This window comes from Strix aluco, chromosome 4 (assembly GCF_031877795.1).
Source record: "Strix aluco isolate bStrAlu1 chromosome 4, bStrAlu1.hap1, whole genome shotgun sequence".
Lineage (NCBI taxonomy): Eukaryota > Metazoa > Chordata > Aves > Strigiformes > Strigidae > Strix > Strix aluco.
In genome coordinates this window covers 55,066,107-55,090,618 of record NC_133934.1, presented here as the reverse complement: position 1 = coordinate 55,090,618, position 24,512 = coordinate 55,066,107, and the positions used below count along the sequence as shown (strand labels likewise).

Below are 24,512 nucleotides of genomic sequence, written 5' to 3'. Positions count from 1 at the left end.
ATGCAGCCACTTGCTCACTCCTTCCCACTCAGGGATGTGGAAGAGAAAAAACAACAAAAAGCTCAGGGATCCAGACAAGGGCAGGGAGGGATGATTCACCAGTTATGTTCACAGGCAAAAGACAGACTTGATTGATAAAGAAAAAGAACATCAAATTAATTTGAACACTACCACCACTAATTTGCCAATCAAACAGGGTAGGACAGTGAGAAATACAAACGACATCTTAAAAACACCTTATCCCCAGCCCTCCCTTCTTCCCAGGCTCAGCTGTGCTCCTGACTTCTCTACCTTTTCCTGTTCAGCGGTGCAGGGGGCACGGAATGGGGGTTGCAGTCAGTTCATCATGTGTTGTTTCTGCCACTCCTTCCTCCTCAGGGGAAGGACTCCTCAAAGTCTTGCCCTGTTCCAGTGTGGGGTCCCTCCCATGGGAGACATTTCTCCACAAAATTCTCTGATGTGAGTCCTTCCCACAGGGCTGCAGCTCTTCACAAACTGCTCCAACATGGATCCCTTCTGTGGGTCTGCAGCTCCTCCAGCGTAGGTCTGTTCCACGGGCTGCAGTCCTTCCAGCCACAGACTGCTCCAGCATGGGCTTTCCTCAGAGTCCCAGCCTTCTTCAGGTGCAGCCACCTGCTCTGGTGTGGGGTCCTCTATGGGCTGCAGGTGAGCATCTGCTCCACTGTGGACCTCCATGGGCTGCAGGGGGACAGCCTGCCTCACCATGGGCTGCAGGGGAGTCTCTGCTCCTCCTCCTCCTCCTTTTCTCCAGCTGACCTCAGTGTTTACATAGGTATTTCGCTCACTCCTCCTTCTCTCAGGTTCCTCTTCTTAAATTCATTATCACAGAGGCACAGCCACTGTCGCTAATTGGCTCGGCCTTGATCAGAGGCAGGTCCGACTTGGAGCCAGGGGATCTTCTAACATCACAGAAGCCACCTCTGTAGCCCCTCCTCCACTACCAAAACCCCACCACACACAAACCCAATACAATTTTTAACATGACTTCCAGTTCCAATCTCAATGTAAATAAACTAACTCTAATTTTTCATTAATTTATTCACTTACCTCTTTTATAAAGCATTTTTAACTGTTCAGTCTATTTTGGATGTTGAAAGTAAATATTTTTATTTTAATCTGGTTTTAGATTAGATGATTTCAGTGTACTGTCTGACATCAGTGTTTCCTCATGTAATGGATGAAGCTAAACATTGGGCTACCAGAACACTGTAACAAGGACCCAGCTCCTCAGTCCACTACTCACAGGGACCTGGAGGATAAGAGTATGCCTAATGTTTCACAGGTCAGTTTTGATTGCAGGTACTATGGGGAATAGGAAAGGAAAAAAATGCCATTGTTGAAGCATGAGTATCCTGAAAAAGTTTTTGACAGCTCCCAAAAAACATCGTTTCAAGAAAGGCAAACTTGTGGGAGGCATTGGCCTGTCAGCCTTGCACAGACTCTGAGAAATAGCTAGGCTTTGATGAAAAACAGGCCTTGGAAGAAGGGTAAGAGGCTGCTGAGCTATGCCAAGGTGGCAGGGAAAAACAATGGACAGCTGCAACACTAAACTGTGGAAAAGTACTGAACTGTGAGAAGTTACTGCCACGAGAACAACGCGTGAACGAGAGGGTGATTGGTCTGCACAGCAGTGTTAGAGTGGTCTCATGCTGATAGAAGAAAAGTTTGATAGGTGTCTAATTGCTGATTTGTTAACTATGAAGTAAGAGCTTTATCGACAGCATCCGAGAGCATAAGTATGTACCATTGTAACAATAAACTCTCTCTTGCTTTCTGGATTTCATCGAGAGTCCGTGCCTCAGTTGCCACACAAACTCTCACAGTACTATTGATTTTCAAAGCTACGTGCAGTTACTGGACACATTAAAGACTGCACCCGGTTTTGACAAGGTTGGTTTAAGAAATGTGTGAGAGGTAAGTGACCTTTTCACTGTTCAGCATCCAGTTTCAGTTTTTCACATTGCAGTTTTTCTAAGTGCTTCATTAGTAAATGTATCCACGTTCATCTTGAGCAATCTGGAGTCTCATAACCATGTTGTTGCAAGCCTTTACAACATCACATTAGAGGGCAGTAATACTGGCAGGGAAGGAAAGAAATAGTGTTTGCTAGGAAGAATGGGCTGAGCTCTGGGGTTGGTGTGGGCATGTGCTGAGAGGACTAATGTGCAGCTATCTTCTTTCTGCATCTTTCCATTCCTCTTGGTGTGCCTAGTATGTCCAGGGCTATTAAAAGGGAACATTCATGTTCTTTGTCAAAAACAGCTGTGGCTGCTCTTTTATGAGGTTGATTTGGTTCCCAACTTTGTATGACAGTAATAAGAATAATAACACTTTGGTCCATTATTTTTTGCCAGCAGAATAGCCCAGCAACATGTATTTAAATTGCTATCAGTTCAATTTGCTAATTTGTCCTTTGTTGATTTGGCAAAGATAACCAGGGAACAGAATGCTGTTGTCTTTTTAAGTGATTGAAAAAAATCCCTGTTTGTAGATACCTAGAGGTGGAATAGAAGTTTCTATGAAAGTGAGATGTTCAGAGGGCTGAATACAGTCTTGTTAGGTGTGAGGGAAGTAGGTGCAGGGAGGATGTAGCTTGTCTTCTGTGTGAAAGTAATGGTTAGAGTGAGTACTCACCTAGAAGCAAATATCTCAATTTCCTAGCACCCAAGGGAGGCAAGAAGGGGAAGGGGGACTCGCTTAAAGTTAGCCACTGTACTGAGAAAAATGGCAGATTAGTGGGATATAGACTCAGTAAGGGGGCAGAACAATGAGCACTGCCCGGCTGAAGGAAATCCCGGGTTTGTAGTCTGTCCTGGTTCAGCTAGGATAGGGTTAAGTTTCCCCAGTAGTGGGGGGGGAGATCTAGTTGGGTTATTCCATACCATGCTGACGTCACCTCCTGGCGCCCAAGTGTGGGAGCGCGGGAGAGTCGGTGAGCACATGTGTTATGCCATCTCTCTGCTCTCACTGCTGTATCGGTATATACCTTGCTCTGTTCATTGTTATTACTGTTACTGTTATTGTTGTTGTTTGTTGTGTTGCTGTTGCACTGTTGTACTAAACCTCTCCTTATCTCAGCCCCGGGGCTTTGTATTTCACTCCCTTTGTGGGGGAGGGGCAGCAGCCGCATGGTCTCAGACCCCAGCAGGGACTAAACCACTACAGTAGTCCCTGCTCCAAAATTATCTGTAGGATTTTTTTTTTTTTAATCTGGTTGATAAAACCATAAACAGTCTTGAGACAGGGACAAGAATCCAGCTTTACCACTTCCTGGTCAAATTCTTTGTTTAAATGCTTTTACATAATTGTGAGCAAGCTTACCACTGCTTGTCAGCACCTCTTGCTCCTTCTCTCATCATCGGAGCTTTTGCCCTGCAAAGACATGCCTGAGACACAAAGTTGTAGGAAATAGTGTTGCAGTCTTGTGTGTGTAACTAATTTGTGGCTTTTAGCTTCCTATCACCTGACTTAATGCCTTCTTCCCTGTCAGTGCACTGTGCTGAATCACATTTTTAAACGTCCACCTTTCCTTATTCATTGCACTGACAGTGCAATCGTCAAGTCTGCATTTGTGCATCTCATTCTGGACCTTCTCCTAGTGCTGAGAATCTAGAAGTTGTGGCACTTAGTGTTAATTGAATGTTACAGAAACATTAGCATCAGGCAAGTTCATATCTTCCTAATGTTGCTTGAGAGGCCATTATTGTTATTGATTATGATCAAATGTCTCATTGCCAATGCAGAAAAATTGTTGTAATTTGCAGATGCTGAATATATATGAGGTAAAAAAAGTGTTCATAGTTATTCATTTAGGAAGACAGTACAGTGGTTGTGTAATAACATTTTTTTCCTCTATAAGAGTACTAAACCATAATTTCAATGAGTGGAGTCAAAGTCAGAAGTTATGATTTGTCAAGTAAATGAAGTGTGGACATAAACATAAGAAATTCTGCAGTAATGTTACTGGTTGAACAACTTTCCTGTTCTATTTGAATCCTTACACAGATGTGCAAATGTCTAATTTTTCTCTATAGAAATTACTTGCTTCTTTCCATTGTTTGATGGTGGGGTGGGGTGTGGTGGTGGTTATTTTTTTGTTTGTGTTTTGTTTTTTTAAAGTGTATTTAAATGTTGTTGGGTTATTTTTAGAAGAAATTTAATTTCCATTCAGACTTGAATGAGTTGATGTCATTTAACAACCTGAAAAATGTCTCCTTTAGAAATATAGACTCCCTAAAGATATTTTTTAGGATGTGAAATAAATTATGAAATCATCTAACTGAGAGTGAGACAGCTTGATTTTTTTCATCATTTGTCTTATATACAAATAATGATTTTTGTATATGTAGGATATGATCTCTTATGACTAAGGAGTACTCTTCACAAATGTTGATGTTTTTATTGTATTGGAAATAAAACCAGCCACTGGGTGATTCAGAAGCATATTATCTTTTATTATGTAGCTCTTTCAGTATTGTCCATAAAACAAGATAACCATTGAGACGGTGTATTGCTACTTGAAGTCTGACCTGCAGTTTTATTTCCCTGCTGATAATTATTGTACTTACATTACAAAACTAAAAGAACTGTTTTTCTTGCTAGAGCATGCGGGTATATATGAATAGGAGAAAGTGCATAGAGCAGGATGGCCTTGGGATGTCTCCTGAATGTCTCCTATAGAATCTTGACTTTTCTCAGATTCCAAGTTAGTGAAGCCAAACCTGTAGTAATTGCTTTCATAACATGATTACTGGTGACGTATCTGGGCAATGGGGCTGTGACCCAGCAAAACACTTAAGCACGTGCTTATCTTTAAACATGTGAGTAGTTTTGAGGAGATCAATAGTAGTTTCACTGCTAGGCCCCATTTTTGCCTTGGAGCACTTTGCTGTATTTGGCTTTTGATAAATAAAGCAGCTAAATTCTTGAAAATACTCTGGTCTTAATTACAAAATATGTTTTAGTCATGCATTTGTCAAGTTTTAATTAAAGTAGTTTTATATAAATTATATTACACTTGATTTATGTACCCAATATACGTTTATGTGCTTAGAATTTATCACGATGTCTTTTCAGTATATAAACGTTATTGTATTTATGTTCTGTAAAAGCAATGAAGTCATAATATTACCCTATAAGAACATTTCCTTTTGTTGTTAAGTCTTTGGTGAAAAGTGTAGTGAAGTATTCTGGGGTTTTGGGGAAATACTGCACATCTGGAAAATAGATTAAGGTTTTCTGCGTATGTAATGAAAGTCTAGGTATTTAGCTTTGGTTAATATCCAACAGAATTAGTTCATCATTCTGCTGTAAATGTAAATGAATACTAACTCAGTATTGGAAATGCAATAGGGAATCAATATAGGAAAACTGAGTTAGTACTAAACCAGAAAGTACTATTTCATATCTTGTTTTGTGTCACCTTGAAAAAAAAGTGTTCCTTTTCTGCAAGAAGTGTTTTTTTCTGAAACCTGAGTATCAGTTTTACATGTGTTACAATAAAAAAGCCAAACACAAAGAAGTTGCTGTTTTAGGCTGTGAAAATACTTCATGAATTTGATCATGAGGGATTATTTTGAATTTATTTGACTACTGAAAGAAATTTCTTAAAGAGCTAAGACTGTAGACAGAGGCAACTTATTTCATTACCATAGAATATAATGACATCAGATACTTCTTTGGAAGTACAGATATCTGGATCAGCAGTAAGAATTACTCAATCAGAATAAATTTAAGGATGCTTAGATTTTTGGGTAGGAATTTCAGCTGTGATATTTACTTGAGCATAATGGACCATGGCAAATTATTCAGATTCATTCAAAAAAACAATGACTGTATATTTAAATTCTCATGTACGGTGTAACACAGTTTCATGTTGTATGTGTGCTATTTTCTACTATCATTTAAGGAATAATAAATTAATCAGAAAGGACAGTAAATGAAAATATTTATAAGAATTATTAACTCATCTGTTCTACTGAGGTGCAGTCAAAAGTCAGGCAACAGAGGTGGTCTGCCTCATATGACTCTCATATGCTTGGAGACTATGTAATCATTAACTCTCGTAGTACAATATTGAATACTCTTTCCAGGCAGCAACACTGGCCATACTAGTTGCAAAGAACTGAGACGCTTCCTTCTCCCCATCCTTCTGGGATTCTTTTCCTGTGTAAGTACAGAGATAGATATAGCAGTTTGGGAAAGAATAATGGGTTTCCTCAAAACCATGCTAAAAATCAGGCTGGGAATAGCATTTGGCTTTCGAAAGCTCCCAATCATAATCTTCCTATGAGCCACCCAGCACAAAAGGGAACAGGCAGAATGCCTGGCATATTTAGGGATCTTTTCATCACACTGCTACAACCATTCTCCCTACACCAGAAAATTTGCATTTTAAATATAGCAACCTTATATTTGCCTTATCATGTATTAAGAACACCAATCTTCTCCCGGCTGGCTGTCCTCAATTTTCTGTTACTCTGATTGTCTCCAAAATACCACTGAAAGTATAATTTTCTGTCTGTCTCATTACAACTTTGGCACTTGCCCTTCATGCCTCTGGGCTTCTGTATCACATACATACTAACTTGAGCCTTCTTTGATGTAGTGCTCTCCTTCACTCTTTTTCATTAGATCCTCAGTGACCTGTTGGATATTCTGCTCCCGAACTTGTGTTTACTTGTATAAAATAACAGCAACAAAACAAAAAATAAATTAGAGATTAAAGTTAATGTAGTTCTCTAGTATTTGTAACCCATAAAACATATAAAGAAGGAAGTATTCTTTTTTCTTGTTTTACCCTCATCTGTAATATGACATCTGTAGTCCATATATTGTCTGTAAAGTAGATTGTACACTTTATGTCTTGTCCTCAGACTTGCAACAGGTTGCAGAGGAGGTCAAAGAACAAAACCCAGACCTACAAAGCAGTTTAAAACCAAGGCTGAAAGATAGAAACTCAGTGAGGAAGGATGGAAGAAATTTACCAAGGAGGAAATCTTTAATTAATTTCTGAAATGAGTGAGGAGCTGACAAACCTGCCTAAGTATTCAGTTATTGTGATTGTACTTTGCACATGGAGGATGTAGACCATTGCCTTCAGCAGAAGCTGAATAGTGGTGCATTGGGATTTGAAAAGCCCATAGAGAGAAGAATTGCAAAAAAATTAAGATAAAATGATCATGGGACATACATGTTTGTCATTTGAGCAAGAATATGTGGTGGTCTAAGATCTGTATAATCAAAAACAATTATTTAAATCAAACTATTTCAATTGAAAAATAAAATCTAAATGGTTCCTCATGTATTTATAGATCACATTGATCATACATACTTGCAATTTCATCATGAGGATTTTTCATTTCATATGCAGCTTTAATTCCAGTCATGATTCTAAATAGGATCTGATAGCTCTAGTATGGTGCTAATACATTTTATCTGGGATTTTGTTAGAAGCAGTATGACATAAACACAATTTCCATATATATCTCTTTTGTATTTGGATCATTTACTTTATTTCTAACTTCAACACAGTTATGTTTTCTATATAGTTAAAATTATACAAGAAGTTTTTGCTACTGTTATGCTAAAGAGCTGCTTGTCTGTTGCACACAGATTTATTTATGGCTAGTGGCAATCCTAGTTAGCTGATACTTCTACAGCCTGTCATTTACCCCAACCATCCCTTACATATGATGATTTCATCTGAGAAATTTTCTTCTGAATTCAATGATGTTACATGAATGCAAAAACATATGAGTATCTAATACCACTGTTTGATCAGATAAAATCAATATGGATGCCTACTTTTCATCCATTGCTAGATGGTTATGAACTAAAAACTTATAATAGATGAATATTTTATATATTGAAAAAGGTGTGGAGACCCATTTCTTACATGTCAGAGGCATTTCTTCTGTTAAGTTAAAAATGGGACTGGTTTTGTGTTATTTTCATTTTTTGTCAGATTCAATTTAGCTAAGCTTGATGATGTTTTGATTGGAACTGAAACAGTTTGTATGTTGTGCATTAGATACTCCCTTCTGCAGAGGGTCACCATGGCATTGAGTTTATGTTTCAGAATTATGATATTTGTGTTCTTATGCTCATTTTACCTTAACAGACTCTTAACTGTATTCCAGATTGAGCTGCTTTTTGGTCTGCTGCTTAGTTTCTTGAAATTGAAAGAGGAAAGGTGCAGAAAAGAATAAAAACCATTTCTTGTCATTAACTGGGTATTTCTACATGCATTTTTCCTTTTAGAGACATACATATCAGTTTAGAAATTTCCTTCCAGAGCTGCATTGAAAGAATTTTATAATGCATATGTTTAAACTGCATGCATTGATATTAATGCTGCAGATGAAAAGAAATTATTAGAGTCATTATGGATAGTCAAAGAATTTTATATAGAGATGGAGCATAAGAGCTGACAAAAAATGAAGTTATCATAATATGGCTTGAACTACAAGAGGACCTGCTGGTTTGTTAGCAAAATCTGCCTGCAACAGAGGAAGAGTTTAGCTTATATATTCAGGAAAAGAGGTAATAGGCTTTTCCTAATCAGTTCTAGATCACAGAGCCATACGTTCAAATTAGATATAGTTACGTAATAGAAGAATAAGATTATTTAAAGTTCTGTGCTTGAACACAATTGCTAGTAGGGGAAGAAGCACCTAATGTAAGTTTTGAAGTTTAGACACAAAGTGGTCTACATCTCAAAAATTTTCAGAAGGCTAGATTGCTTGTACAACATTGAGAGATACACTACTTACGAATTTGATGGTATATATTTACAGTATACCATTGGTATACAAAGCTCATATTTATCATGGAAAAGATACAGAAGTGCAGCTGCCTCCAATAATATCATAATAGTCAGATTCTAGCATTTGGTCTCATATTTGACAGTACTCATCTAGGACAGGTTTGCATTAGTCTGCTCCTTGGGAATAGTAAAAAAAAAAGTAATTTGTCCTTAAATTTTTGAAGCCCAGAACCTCTGACTGTGATTTTAAAAAGTTGGTAGTTTTTTTGTAAAAATAGGATGTAAATCTTCCCTGGTTACTTTTGACTTCCCTCCTCCAACGCATGTTGAGTTTTTTTGAGATCGGTGAGGTTTGAATGCTGATAATAAATTTCTTGCCCTCATTCTGTGCAACATGATTTTACACTGCATTTTTATAAAAACGTTTTCTCTTTCCTGTAAAGGTTAAAGAATACCAATTCTGGTGTCCTCCTTCTGCTCTCCAGCTTTCTTCAGAAAAAGTTATTCAGCCCGTGTAGTTCACAAGCTGTCTCAGGCATTCCCCTGTTCAATACAAATATCTGTGCCTGAGGTTTTCCAGTCTGTGGTCTAAGAACTCTGTTGATAGAGTTTGTTAAGAGTTTTGAGCCAGGGCAGCCTTGTGAGAACACCATAGGAAAGGAATTTATGACATAGCAGACTTCTTAATTGAGACATCCGTCATCTTTTAGAATCCTATTTGTTGCTTTTTACTGCAGCCCACAACATTTTACACTTGGGCATGCAGTAGATGCCAGATTTTTTAATATATATTTTATATGATATAATGTACCCAAACTTCCACATCTCTTTAGAGTTTGACCCTCAGGCATCTTAAAGTATTGGGACTCATGGATGGCGTATATTGCACATGTGGGAAATATTATTTTTTATTAGAAGGAAATAGCCATAATTACTGCTTTAGCTATCTTGTTAATTCCCTTTTAAAACTCAAAGTGATAAATATGGAAATTTCTAGATGTTTAAAATCTAAATGAAAGTGTTATAAGAGTTTAAAAAGTAAAAAACCTTTCAGGAAAAAATGCGTGCAGACAAACAGAACAATTGCATGGTAAGTTTATCTAGAGGCTTTTGAATAACTTGCAATTTATACCTCATTTTTACAGAGTTGCTTTCCTTGATACTTTCTGGTTAAATGTGTTGGTGTCTCACACAACTTGCACACTTGCTTTCCTCTCTGCTATCATACTAAATGTGTTGGTCTCATAACATTTGTCCCGTTATTTATACACAGCACCAAATAAGTATTATAATTTATTTTAGCTTTTGACTGTCTTTTTAAGCTCTAGAGTTTTGAAGATTTAATTTAATCTCAAATTGAATATCAGTTGTATCAGTCCTCCTGGATGAAACCTCTTCTGATGGCTACTTTATTTTTCAACCTTCAGTACTTAGGAGTTTAAGATAGGGAGGAACAATGAGATATTTTGATTTGTCTTGTTGTGTAAAGATTTTATAGCAAGTGTTTAGTGGGTTACTATTGATATTACTAATTGCTATAGCAACAAAAAATTTTATCAGTCATCCTTTTTCTTGTTTCTGTCTGTATTTCTATTAAGATGCTGCTTATGAAAGCTTAGAATGACTAAGATGCTCTCTGCAGTTTCCCTTCTACTGCATTTTGACATAAATCCCATGTATAGTCCCATATGACTGATGCTTATGTTTTCCACTGTATCACACTGCTAGAATGCCTGCCATGTATAATCAGTGATGTATTTGTTATAGCTGCATACTTAGGGAACTTTATTTTTATTCCACAACTTATATACAAGTTCTCCAAATCCCTGGAGAGATTTAACACTTTTATGGGATCCAAATCCCATAAAAGAGAGAGGAAATCTAACTGTGGAACTGTTAATCTTTCTATCTAGGAAAAAGGTGAAGTCTGCAGTATTTCTTTATGTTATCTTTGTTGCCCAACCTAGCGTGATTTAATAACTATTTTTCTCTCAATAGGTCTTGTTTTAGGAAAAAAAGAAGTTCAGTGGCCTCTATTTTCTTTTAACCTGATATATAGAATTGTTAGGCACTTTTGCCTCGTTCTTTTCTGTACCATCCTTCCTAGAGTTCTGTAAATCCCTAAACTAGCAGATCATTTTTCTTTAGCTGAGATACAGCTACATTGGTGTTTTTTAATCTTTCTTTTAGACCTTTAGGGGGCATGGGAAGGAGGAAGTAGTCATCACTGTGTAAATGAGAGTCTTAAGAATATCTGTAGCACACTTCAAGTTTATAGTCTGAGATAGCAATTAGTAATCGAGCTCCATTGCATTTGATCAGATACTGTCAGATAAAAACTACAAACACCCAATTTCATAAATTTGCTTTCTGGGACTTCTACAATTAGTTGATTGTTTTAGTAACTGAAGTTTGATGACTGTAATGGATTTTGTTAGCAGAGTAGCCTATGTTGATATGGCCTTAATACCTGTTGGTGTATAGAGTGGATTCTGACTTAAGCATTCACTTGAAGTTTTGTAGTTTAGATAGGTTAAACTTGATCGTCATCTAATTTATCAAATGAAAGCCCAGTAATTTTATGCTATAAAGGCAGAATACCCAAGGGAAGAGAAAAACATAGAATAATAAAGTGATTTATTATTTCTAAAGCAATTAATAGAAGAAAGCTGTTCATTTTGGTAGCTGTGTAATTCTTAAGTTCCTGGAAATATCATTTGCTCCTTTGTGATTATTGTAGCAACTGAACAGAAAACGTTTCCTGCCCTTAAGGAATGGAATATTATATTAAAGTAGAAATTCTATATATTGGACACTATGATTTACCGATTTATGTCAAAATATAAATTATATCCACTCTGAATTTCTCATTTCTTGACCTGAAACACAAAGTTTTCCTTTTAGTAGTTTCAATATTTTAAAGACTGCTTGGTTAGTGTAGGAATATTTACTGCAAGTGAGTTTAATGTTAATAAATTTAATTTTTTAAATTAAATTATTATTCGTCTACAGAATAAGAAGATCTGTTACTAAAAGCTATTTTAAGGGATGTCCAAAGATTGCCTTCTGGAGAGGAATGGCTTACATCTTTTGAAGATTTTACAGTTCTTACTACTGCATCTGCTTGCTTTTCTGAAAAAAAGGTATGATGTATAACTATTCATCTCAAAATTTTGGAGCTGATTTTGCAGAAAATGTCAACATATTTCCATTTTTGTAGTTCAAAATACACCTTCGTCCTTTCTCAGGAAGAATTCCTGCTTTTTAGCTCTAATAGTGTCTGATTACATACCATATCTATCTTTGTATTGTAGTGAGAATTTTGATTCCTCAGCACTCACCAAGTTTTATTTTGTAGACTTGGAAGTAAATTTTTCCTGAACGGCTACTGAGTAAAAGAAGAGAGAATCCTCAGGAAAGCTTTTAGGTCTATAAGTTTCCATAGAATAGGCCTGTACATTAACCAATACTTCTGGGTTTCAACCTTTTTTCTTTACTGATAGTTTTCAAGATTTTTTTTTTTTTTTTAAATGTTTTGGGGTGGAGAGGATTTGGCTCAATCACATTCATGGCATTTTGTGAAAACATCAGACAAGTAACAAATATGCTAATGATATCTCCATATACTGGTCCAGATATATGTTCTACATTTGAAAAACTTAGACCTTGTTTCAGCACTCCTGTCTTCTGTTTGCTTTGGAAATAAACCAAGCCAAAGTAAGAAGTGAGTTCCCTCGCTTGGGTGCCAAAGTCTGAGAAAAGACTGCAAGTAGTGTCTTGCTCATGCAGATTCAGAGGGACTTAATATTTTTTTCTGCTGAGAATATTATTTCTGGTTCTCTGGTTTATTAAGGCCTTTTACCATTGAGAGAGCAGCAAGGTAATGCAGATTGTGTGAATTCAGGTGTAGAGTGTTTTCAATAGCCTACAAATCATAAAAAGTAATTTTCTCTTTTAGTTCCTAGTTCATAATACTAAATGGTTTAGAAAATTGTATTAGGTAATTTTCTCTAGTGCATTTGATGTAAATTGCACTAATATTGTGAAGTGCTTTTGTTTAACATATTCTTTGTAAGTTAGATAAATGAAGGTTTCTGTAGGGTGGAAATAGATGAAGCTCATTATGATGAACAAGGCCACATTAAATATGGTTAATTCTTTGTACTATCAGTGCCAAGCCAAATAACTTCACCATTCCTTGTAAGACTGGTTTTGCTTCTCTATGCATTGAAGGAACTTTCTTCAGTCATTTAAACATCATCTAATGTGTTTTTTCCTTGAACCTCACAAAATTATTATCATTAGCCACTGATGGTTTTCCCATGAGTATAATGATGGTCTTGCACATTTTGTAGTTTTGAAAAATAAGAGGAGGCCAGAGAGTGAGACCATAACAGAAAACGTATAAGGGCTTTGTGATTTCTGCATTAGTGATCACTGGCCATGGACAGTAGACTTGCCATGTGGTCTGAAATGCAGATTTTGTCCACCTTTTGCCCATTTTGAGTAAGGAAGAAAAAGCAGTTTTCCATTTGCCAGCCCTCTTGAATGGTAAATGATAGTGGAACCACAATTTATTTGTGGCCTAAATTGGGTGCAGGCATTGCTAGTTCTATGCTTACAACATCTGAAGGCACAGAAGGGGAAGAAAACATGGCTTTGAGTTAATTTAATATCCTCTCTGATTCATTAACTGCTCTGAGAGGATTCAGTAGATGTTAAGTACACTGAGAACATACATAGAGACTGTTAATGGTAATGAGTTTCCTTTAGTAGTGAACTTAAAATTCAGGATTCCTACTGTTACCAAAGCAGTGGTTCATTTACAAAAAAATCTGTTCTTTTTCTGTGATCCTTACAATAAAGGATTGCTGGAATTTAATGGGACTATAGAAGTATTAGATTAAGGCAGATCACATAATTTACTGTACTTGAGAACTATTTGAACTCCAGCACTACTTGTTAATTGGTAACTGCAACCAGAGTAACAAATAGTAAGTTTCTGAATTTTTTTATCTTTCTGTAAGTGGAACATCCAGAGAGGAGAGAAAAAAAACCCCAACATATAAATTAAAGCAGATTTTTAGGGCTGGACTTGACAACTGTGATACAAAAAGTCTTTCTAGCAGAATTCTGTAGTAACACATGTACAGTGGTATTTCACTCTAACTTCAAACATAGACTTTTTTCATAGAACTATGAAGTTGAAGTTGGGTCTGAATAAGAGGAAATTGCAAACGTTTCTTACTATGGATCTTATATTTTTCATGTACTTTTACCCAGCAGGCATATGAGACCAACTGGATACTGTTTGCTGTAGAGCCCTGATTTTTTTGCTTTTGAGAATGAATCCTACTTTGTTTAGAGAAGGTGCTGCACAGGCATTTTCTGGTGAGGGAAGGATCTGTTTGAAAAATAGATCAGTTTTCCTTCCTGACTTCCTGGTATATCAACAAAGAACACATTCAGTCTATCTCATAATGTCATACCAAAATTCAGCTGTCCATGAGTTAAGGATGCTGTCTTCCCATGCAGCAGGGCAGTACCCCCAGCTGGGACACATCATTCACCAGACACAATTTATAATAGGCCTAAAGAGGCCCATGGCCTCCTTTTATGAACTAGCTGTGTGACTGAATGGCCACAATAACATAATGGTAGATCAGCCGAGTGACAATCGTAATAGAGGAGATCCTGCTAAGTGGTCAGAGTAGATATCTGAGGAAGGATGACCGACATTTAGTGCATGGCATAGCATTTAGACTTCTGTCACTCAAGTAGCCAGATTTCTTCCTTGTCCAGTCTCTGGCCACTGAAGCCAAAGTAACCGCTTGTATTCAAAATGATTGTGTAAAATAATTGAACAATTTATTGGTAATTAGATTGAACAAATTAATTAAGTGAACAATTAATTTAACAAGTACTTAACATGTGAAACACTTTTGGTATCCTTTTGCCTTAATATAAAATATTACTTATATATTCTAATAAATTATGAAAATATTTTGATTGTCCAGAATAATAAATCTTGGAGAAAACAGGTCATACTGATCGACCACACCATTTTTTTCTTCTGAAAATGAGAATAGTGTCAGAAAAACCAAATTAGAAGATCATTTATCAGGAAGAAGTAGGAGGTGGTGCTTATCTTAACAAGAGTTTTGACTTTGGTCTGCTGGTCTTCATATTTTCAGTTCCTTTTTATGGATTAATACTAAATCATTCTTTAAATTGTTTTTTGTATGCTATTGTCAGATGCACTGTCATAATGGCTAGTCACAAGTGATGCTGTTGTTACCATTAGAAATAAATATTTTGGTATTAAATAGAATTTAAAACAGCCCTCATCTATATTAGTTTACAGAATGTAAGTAAGGGTTTGCAACCAAACCATGAAAACCAAGCGACTGGTTAGTCTACAAAGTGAAGAATGTCCCCAAATCAGAAGCAAGTCTGTGAGCACACATCAGATCATGGTTAGAAGGTGGAAACTGTGCAAGGTACAGTGCAGCTTTCAGGGCTGGGCCCCTGGGGACGTGAGGGTTAGGAGAGACAGGGCATGTGCTCTTTAGCATACCATCCCTTGCACAGATTTGTTGAGTCACCATGTTGAAATGAGCTTCTGATGAATCATCATACTGTTCTGTTGCTCTCTGTCCCATTGACCTGATAGAGTGATTTCAGATTCGGAAATTATGTATTTCGATAACTTTTTGTTACTCTGACTTTGCTCTAAATGAACTTTCTACCCCTATAATACTGCCATTTTTCCTTCCTCCAGATTCTGCCACTGGAATCCAGTAATTAAATCAGATCTTGTGTGTTTGTGGCAATCTTTGCGTTTAGTCATCTTCTACAAGATGAGTTTTATTATGATTCATTAACTGCATGCTAATTCATAAATTATTCCCTCTACTTTATAAAGTAGGGATGCGTATGTTCGTAAGGGACTAGAACAAAAAGAGGAGCAGTTGAATTACTGGTATAGAAATAAGAAATATTCATGAGAAAGCAGAAAGTAATCGCAGTCTGCATGAACAAGCAGTTCATGTGATGCTGCAGTAGCCCTACATCTGTAATTCACTGTTTCTAAATTATTGCAAGACAAGGTTTTAAAAAACAGGCTGACAAAATATATTAATATACATCCGTAGATTCAACCTGAATACCAAGGAGTGGTAGGGAATACACTTCTGCCCAAAATACGAAAAGAAGCACAGTATGAAATTTGCAGAGAAGATAATTGCAGAATTGAACACACTTTTTTTCTTTAGGAATAGTTCAAGATTGGTCTGCATATGCCCTTTTTAAATACTATTGATGTAAAGTCAGCTCTCAGTTCAGGAAGTATTTACTGAAGGCGGCTGATGATTTACGCATGTCCTGTTTGCCTCATTAAGCATTTTTTATGCATGTTTCTGAAGACAGAATGCTGGACTTGATGGACCACTGATGTGTTGTATTATGGCAATTACATTCTCCATTTTCCTTTCTATGTACTGATTTTTAGTCACAGTTTCCATTTATTCAGAAAATACCTATCCATTTGATACAAGCTATTAAGTTTAGTTCTTTTTCTTTACTGGTTTACTAACTTTTACTCTTTGTTACAGCAGAACAGATTTTTCCTAGAGAGTATGATTAAATTCTGAAAAGAGACTCTGTAATAGATTTTCACATTCTGTGCTTATTATCTATAGATGGTTTTCAGTATGAAATTTGGCCAGATTAATAACAAGTCTGACAAAATCTGGTATTGTTTATCAGGGTGTTATTCTGAAGTCATAGGTATTTGTGCAAATACCAGCTCTTAATTGTTACTAGTTCTTAATTTTCTGGTCTTGAATAACTTTTTTCAATATTTCTAGTTTCCTCTAACATATATTATTATAATAGAATAAACAGTCATGTTAGTTATTTTTTGGCTTTCCGGAACATTCTTATGGTTCAACTTCCTTGAGATTTGTGCGGTTGTTACATGAACTGTCTGTAATGGTAGCCAGCTTATTATAAAAAAAGTGACAATTAATGAGAGTAAAAAACCTGGATAGGTTTGGGTTTTTTCTTTTTTTCCCCTTGCTGTATTTTGTATTTATAAGCTTTTTTTGTATCCTTAGCTTTAGGAGAATGGTGTCTGTTTATATGTATAACTTTCAAGCAAATACTGTTCTTAAAAAGCATAGTCATCAAATTCAAATTTTTATTTGTCAGAGTTTTGGGGATTTTTCTAAACTGTCAGATTTAATTTTTTTCTGTCTCTGAAAGATAATTTCCAATCTGGGTCATTGTTCTGGTGTTTCTTTCTGTACAGATGTTGAGTACTCCATTTATACATTTGTGTTTCTGTTTCAAATCGGAAGCATTTCTTTTGCAGAAGAGATTGCTGCCTAACACATGTTGAGAATCTGTATATAACAGGGCATCTTGATTAAATTTTAATGGAATAGTACACATAAAAAATTGTAATTTTAAAATTGTTTTGTATCATTTAAGTAACGTGTCACTTATGGTATGTGGGAGATGACTTTTTGGATAACAGTTCTATTAGACAATAGTACATCAAATGTCATCACATGTCAGAGGTGAAGTAGTCTGGCAAATAGGGGCTGACATGAAAATCTCCTTGAGAGTTAGCATGATGTACTGTTTTACTTTTCATACTATGAAGGGGACATATGGAGCACTGTACCTTCAACTTTCTCAGGTAGATATTTTCAGTTAGGTAGATTCAGACAGTCTAATTACCACAATTTCTTTGGCTTTCTTGGGCAGTGTCTGTAGGTGTTATGATATCACTTCTACTCAGTGCTCAGAGGAATCCATGGAAGAATTATGTTCATGGCGCAGCTTGGCAGACTTGTCAAAATTTTACCTGAAAAATCCAAATCAGTGAAAGGGATGGTGGTTTATAATAGCTTCCCCTTGGCTGTGCTTGACTAGTATTTAATCTGGTAGGGAAAATGTACTTTTCTATTCATAGGATATTTTCTCCACCAAATTTCAAATCTCCTGTGAGCAATGGCATCATTTGAACTTCTTAAAAAATAAGCAGAACCTTTTAAATGAGTGTGAAGCAATCTATATTTCAGTCCATTTGTAGTTCCTCTCAAAATATTTTTCTGGCATCAAAAACTTATTATGACTTGGCATACTGGAATACATAAATTACAGTGGTGTTTATGATGTACTCATGAAGATGAGTCTGATGACTCAGATGCTGTAATATGCATTCCATGGAATTTTGCAGATTTTGGCAAAATTATTAGACTTCCTAACAACCTATATTTTTTTTCCTCTGTAAGTAGGCACTGGCTTTCATGGAGATTTATAATGTCATAAACATTATGGGTTTTTTTCAGGGTTATAAATAATGGTTTGCTTCTTAAAAGCCAGTAATATAGATTTTAGCAGAACTGTAGCTTCTATGTAATAATACTGTCATGCCTTCAATTTACCATATGTCTGATGATTTCTTCAATATCAGAATTGGTAATTAGGTTCATGTAAATGGAAAATAGGGAGTGACATGTGAATCTCCTTGAGAGTTAGCATTGAGGTACAGTGCATCCCCATGTCATTATATATATACATCCACATACAGAGAAGCATGTATTCTTCTTAATCTGTAACTGACAGTCAGCTATTATATACACTACAGAATGGTCTTAACAATGTAATAGTAACCTTTTCTTTTAACACCTCCTAGTAGGTAGCAGAGTTTCTTTTTCAGATTATTTCGATATTTTATAGAGACTCCTGAAATTAGTTAGACAACATTTTCATGAATGATAAACTTAGTGAATCTGAAGGTTACTTTCTTTACATGCAGGCCTGAACATTTGTATATGCCTTTACAGTGAACCTATACATTTCTAGAGATGTTTTGTGTTACTATAATGTGTTCCACAGGTACTGGAATAATTAATTTGGAGTTAAGTTTGGGTATTCTAGGGAAAAGGTATTGGAATACCTTTCAGGGAGGAAATGAAAGTATTTATCTATGTTATTTAGTTAACAAATCGTATAGTCCAATGGAAGTATTTTCTATTCTGAATATAGTGTCATTTATTTGTAGCCTAAAACTGTGATTAAATGTTTTTCTATGTATATTTAATTGTCTTCTTGAATTGAATAACTGGTTTTTTTCCTCCCCAGAATTGATTGAAAGCACATCTTTAATAAGAGTATTAATGTGACATGAATATGGGGAATTTCACACTATCTGTGGAACAGAAAATTGAAAAGGCTTCAGTTTCATTATGTCCAAAGACATTTTCTTACACCTAGAATTTCTTAATTCCACATTTAGAGATCTCATTAACCATATAATGTACTTTTTCCGTAAAGAACCACTTCTTGCAGTGTTTACTCAGAAATTCCCATTATAAAAGAGATTTTAATCTAAGTATAGGTAAGAAATGTTGACCCTAATGTTTTTATCTTAAGATTTTGGGTTTCTCCAAATAAAATGTCTTTTGTTTAAAAGTTCAAAACCCAGTGTTTTATGAACATACAGGAAAACCTTTCAAGTAGGTGCCACAACAAACTAAAATTGATGTATACCAGAAGAGATATTTTATTTTGCATATATTCAGGGTAATAAGTTTCAACTTTCATCTTATATTTCCATTAATATTTTGGTCAAAAAATACTGTAAGAATACATAGACCTCATGAAATACTACAGAATAAAAACTATCCTGATTACCTATCTTTCATAAAAAGTTGTGAACAATTGCTAGGGGAAATAATGTTTTTTAAATGTGGCATTTTTAAGAAGCACACTTACACAAGAATTCATAATGAGTGAAATTTACTTTTATGAAAGGAACCAACTGAAGTGTTTCAAATCACTTAAAGCTCAATTAAACTCTGTTATGAGAGTGAGTGGAATTATATGTGAATTTTATCCATTACTATTTTACACTGGTTAATTAACTATTGAAATACTCTGTCTAATTGTCATGTCCAGTACTGGGAAAATGTGTTAATGATATTTGAAAAGATTCCTAAAAAAACCCCTAAAAAATAATTGGGACTCGAGTTACTTAGTCTTCCTTTTTTTTAAATCAAAGGCAGGATAATCAGAGCAGACTGCACATACATATGTAAGAGATAGGTCCACTGAAGGATTGAGGTATCTAAAGATGGCTTGGCTAAAATGAAAGCAACTGATGTCAAAATTGCAGTCCCACAAAATATTTGCTCAGATGTCACCATTAAACTCTGATTGTTCCTAAATTCACTAGGACCTTCTTCCCTGTGTGGGTAACAGTTCTACACGTACCATGCCTACTCTGTGTGCCCCAAGCTGTTCATGCTGAGTAGCTCAGCACTTAGCATAACCTGGCTGCTGTCACAGCCTTGTCACTTCTCCATCTGATCTCCAGAAAGACCCAGAAGTAGTTTATGAACTATCCTCCCTCCTAATGCGGGAGTCTTTTTCTCATGCACATGCATACGCTCTCTATGATCTAATGCAACTTCAACATTTCAATGAAGGCCTAGAAGATGATCAAATGTTTAGGTAATGCTTGAGTATGTGGCAATTAAGATATACGTTTGACATGTAAAATTGCAAGTGACTTTCATTTTGTTTACAACTCTTAGAGGTCGCTGTCTTCCAAAAGAAAGAAAACATTGTGTTTCTGTCCTTGAAAAAAGTAGATAGAAAAAATTTGTTTAAGGCAATCATTTATGTGGTTACTGTTTTCATGTGATTTTCACGATCTTTTTGAACGCAGTTATATGAAATATTTCAAATTTCCCATATGTGCTGGGTTTGTGTGAGTGGTGGGGGTTTTTGGCAGTGGAGAAGGGGGCTACAGCAGTGGCCCCCACAAGAAGCTTCTTGAAGCTCACCTGACTCTAAGTTGGACCTGCCTTTGCACCAAGGCTGAGCCACTTAACAACGGTGGCTGCACCTCTGTGATAACATACTTAAGAAGGGGAATCTGGGAGGAGGAGCTGGAGCTGTGAGGAGGAGTTACAAGGAGAACATCTGTGCGAACACGGAGCTCAATGGAAGAATGGAAGAGGAGGGGGGAAGTTCGCCAGTGCAGAGCCCTCCTGCAGCCCATGGTGAGAGGGCAGGGCTGTCCCCCCCTGCAGCCCATGGAGGTCCATGGTGGAGCAGTTGCCCACCTGCAGCCCATGGAGGACCCAGACTGGAGTAGGTGACTGCACCCAAAGGAGGCCGGGACTCTGTGGGAAGAAGGCCCTGCTGTTGTAGTTCAGCACTGGGAGGATTGCAACATGTGGGACAGACCCATGCCAGAGCATCTGGGGAAACTCTGCAACGCATGGGAGGGACTCATGTTGGAGAAAGTTTGTGGAAGACTGTCCTGTGAGAGGGACACCACACTGGAACAGGGGAAGAATACGAGGAGTTCCTCCCACCTCCAAGGAGAAAGAAGTGGCAGGATTGACCACACCCCCCATTCCCTGTCCCCTGAACTGCTGGGGGAAAGGAGGTAGATATATTGGGAGCAAAAGTGAGCCCGGGAAGGGAGGGGTGGGGGGAAGGTGTTTTTAAGATGTTTTAAGATTTAATGCTTCTCACTATCCTACTCTGTCTGCTAAGTGGTGTTGTTCTTAGTGTCTGGAATTTATGTTCTTTTTTTTCTTCCCCTAGCAAGTCTGTCTTTTGCTCAGGACTGTAATGCATGACTCATCCCTCTCTGCCCTTATCTCAATTCCTGAGCCTTTTACTTCATTTTCTCCTCCTCAGCACATGGGGGGGAAGGGGGAGTGAGCGTCTGCGTGCTGCTCAGTTGCCCTCTGAGCTCAGACCATGACACCATACCTGAAGTGCATTCTTAAGTTATTTTGTTCATGCTCAGTCATATAACACAATTTTTTTGTAACCTAGAGAAGTCACATTCATGGGTTTTTTTTGTGAACAGACAGGGTGACATTAATGTCTATCCCAATAGTTGTATTTGGGTGCCTGAGAAAACATATGTGTGTGTGTATGTCTTTAGTTGTTTGCAGGTATGTTCAATATTTGGGGTTTCATTTGTATGTACAGATACTTGTATGTTTTATATAATAATCACCTTCCTGTAACTCACCCAGATTCACATGCTGGTATTTCATATTTGAAATCACAAATATTTACTCAAACACAGTTTTGTCTGTTGCTTCTTAGCATGCAGGTGAACTACAAACTACAGCATGTCACTTCAGATACAGGGTACATGTGTTAGGCCTATGAAGTTCACACTTGCTTCATATATCCATATACACCCCCCCCCCCCCCCCCGCGTGCTTAATAATATGATTAAAACCCAATGTAATTGAAAGAAATAGTGTATGGCACATGTCTGTTATTACAAATTACTTCTTTTGTTTCTCTGAACAGTTTTAGAGAGATTTGATTTGTCTGAAGTTGAATCAAGGCTTTAGTACGTGAAACCTGGAAGATACATTTTTTAAAAATTTTACATAGAATTGTTTTTTCTAAACATATAGTTAGTCAATTCGTTCAACTGCTTTTAGAGATAAGGCAAAACTCTTATCCACCTCAAGTTTGTAACCTCTCCTTCCTTATTTTTCAATATGAAGGAAATATCTGTTGCTGTAGCTACTGTTTGGAACATTGAATTTGCATGGTATCAACAATGAATCAAATATGAGAACTGAGATAGATACCATTGTTCTCCTTGTAGGTATGGGGTAAAAAGTAGGCCGGGGAGGGAGTGTGGCAGAAAATCTGTGTATATAACTTAGATTTCCACAGTCACAAACTGTTTAGGTCTTTCCAGAAATCTGAGGCAAATACTCCCCTCTTCTCAGCTCCTGCTGAGTTGTATTTCAGTACAATGATCAGATAGAAAGGTACAAAGATTTCTGAATTTTTTCACTATACCTTTAGACTGTGTATCCAGCACAGACCTTTTCAGTTGTTCTCATTATCTTTCAGTGCCAAGAACCCTTTTTGTTGCAAAGATGCTACCAGTGTCCCAGTGTGTGTCAGCTGAGAAAGGGGGAGCCTTGGGGACCGTTGAAGTCATTCTGTATCACTGCAATGCCCATATGCAGCAAGAAAATACTATGGGGAAGACTGGGATGCTGTTGCACTTCCTTTGTACTTCTAGAATGAAATGAAAATCTAGGGGAGCAGGAGAAAAATTTCCAGTCCCTGGTGTGGATTTCTCACCTGAAACACAGTGTTATTTAAGTTTCTGTTATGAATGATCTGTTGTTTGTTATTAGAAATGCAGTTACTGATCCTTCCTCATTATTGTTTTTGCATATGAAATGAGCTCTATTTACTGGTTTCCCCCAGGCTGTTGCTTCTGTCTTTCTGTTTATTTTGTTACAAACTTATGAAATCTTTATGAAAGAGGAATGCAGTACATTAGGCATTATATAAATGTCTTGCTTCTGCAAAGAAGCTTTCCAGAGAGACAATGTATTGCTCAAGTTTCTTGTGTTTACTTTATACAGGCAAAGAAACTCTGTAGTATACCCTTTCCTTCCCCCTTTTTCTTCTGGGGATTCTTTAATAGTGACTCTAGACTTTCCCAATGGTTTGTACTGATTTGAGATTTATTCTTGTGGCACAAAGCATTGCTAGAAATGGAATGAACCATTCTTTCTACTGCCTTGGCTCCAGTTTTAGATTAACACCTGATAGATGGATTTGTATGTCAAAGGTTTATGTTCTGTGATGTCACAATACATAATTTAAAAATTAAAAAACGTGTTCATCTGTGTGCAGTTCATATGTCTTAGCCTTCATGGAGTGAGTAGTCTAGAGCTCGACCCACATCCTGGCTGCTCTGAAGATTTATGATGTGCTCTAGAAAGAGTGCTTTGTGATACGGCTCTTAAAACTGCATTAAAAAGAAATTGCTATTATTGAAATAGAAATCTAAACAAAGGCACTCGTACTAACTCCTCAAGTGATATATCTGAATCCTTCTTAAATGTGTAGAGTTGAAACTCTGTTTTTCATTCATGCAGGACAGGTTAATTAATCTATAAACACTTTTTACATTGGATTGTCTAAAATTGTTTTTAAAATTATCTGTCTCTATACAATGTTGTTTGATTCTTTTAAACATACTTGAAAAAGCCCACTACAGTAGTAAAGTAACTGGGGTCATCTGTTCCCTAACATTGCATATTGATCATAATCTACTGTATAAAATGCATATGTAAATCTTTAATCTGTGTTTCTGTACTTGTTTATTCTCATCTGACGTGCTGGAGTTGCTTTCTATGTTTCTAATTGAACAAAGCATATGTTTCTAGGTGAGCAATGCTTCTGTTCATTTTGATGTATTTCGGTGTTGTATAAAATTCAAAAGCTTTTCCTTCATTTTGGCTTTTCAAATTTAAAGTAATTCAACTGAACTTGGATACAATCTTGATATTTCTGATACATTTTCTTGCCTGCTTCCCTAATTAAAAAAAAATTAAAACATGTTACCATGACACCTCATGGCTATTTTACCTCCTATCAACAGGATTTGCTTTAACTTAAATCTTCAAGTTAAAGGAGTGCATGTTAAGAAACTAGTTAATTCTTCTATGGTAGTGTACTGAGCTATGCATAATTTTCATTTTATATCTTTGATTTCCTATCTAGAAGGAAGTTGTTATGATTTCTAAATAGTCTGATGTAATTAAGTAACTTTAAGATCTCCTTCAATTATGTCTTTTAAGAAAGCAACTTGATTTTGAGGTAACCAAGTTTTTTCTTGTTTTTCATTTGT

General features: G+C 36.5%; 1 long non-coding RNA gene across 1 annotated transcript in view; it reads left to right on the top strand.

The window, feature by feature from the left end:
• The first annotated feature begins 6,138 nt into the window (after nucleotides 1–6,138).
• Nucleotides 6,139–24,512, top strand: part of LOC141922295 (uncharacterized) — a 42,644-nt gene continuing 24,270 nt past the window's right edge. The window contains exons 1-2 of the long non-coding RNA XR_012622943.1: nucleotides 6,139–6,190; nucleotides 11,801–11,931. This is a non-coding gene — a long non-coding RNA (uncharacterized LOC141922295). The remainder of the gene's footprint in view (nucleotides 6,191–11,800; nucleotides 11,932–24,512) is intronic.